Genomic DNA, 940 nt, shown 5'->3' with positions numbered 1-940 from the left:
AAGTTAACGCAGACACTTATATTGTTTCGAGAATCAAAACAAACAAAAAACATCGTCTGTTCATTGACAGTGTCTTCCGTCAATCTGTGTGAGATGTGACACCAAATTACAACAATAATAAATATTCTAATTTATTATTTTAGTATTATTTAAACATGACAATCCAACATAAAAGGAAGAATGTCTGCATCTTACAACACTCACTTTCGTCTAGACTTCATACTTGTTACGTTGTTTTATTATTTTATTATAATCTCTTCAGAAGCCAACTTTCTAAAAGACAGACAGTTGGCTGCAGAGCTTGCTTTTAGAGAAAAGCAACCACTGACGATTTATCGTCGCCTGTTGTTGAACAGAGGTATGACATAATTAATGAATGATCGTTTGGCTAACGCTCTGGTTTTTAGCAATGTGTTAAAAAACAAAAACAATGTGAACTGCTTATGAAAACGGAAATACATGCTTTCGACATTTGCTCTCTGTCGTGTTTATATCTTTTTGTAAGTGTTTTGAATAAAGGAAACTCTTAGACTCTTCTATGGATTCACTGTAACTGTCGACGGCGTTTGGCTTAGCGGCAGTCTCATACAGAAATACATCGATTCACGAATGATTTTATTATTGTCCATCAAGGACGTTGTTGTTGGCACTCCGTCGCTTTCGACGTCGAGGGTTCCAGTTAATCCGATCAACGGAACAGCCTGCTCGTGAAATTAACGTGCAAGTGGCTGAGCACTCCACAGACACGTGTGCCCTTAACGTAGTTCTCGGGAATATTCATCGTGACACAGTGTGATAAAGCTGACCCTTTGAATTACAGGCACAACAGAAACAGGAAGAAAGAGTAAGAGAAAGTTGTGGTGAAAGAATACAGCAGGGTTCACCACCGTCCCCTGCCGGAGCCTCGTGGAGCTTTTAGGTGTTTTCGCCCAATAAACAC

The sequence above is a fragment of the Octopus bimaculoides genome, chromosome 23 (assembly GCF_001194135.2).
Source record: "Octopus bimaculoides isolate UCB-OBI-ISO-001 chromosome 23, ASM119413v2, whole genome shotgun sequence".
Classification (NCBI taxonomy): Eukaryota; Metazoa; Mollusca; class Cephalopoda; order Octopoda; family Octopodidae; genus Octopus; species Octopus bimaculoides.
The sequence above is the reverse complement of the archived record's forward strand: the minus strand, read 5'-3'. Positions refer to the sequence as shown.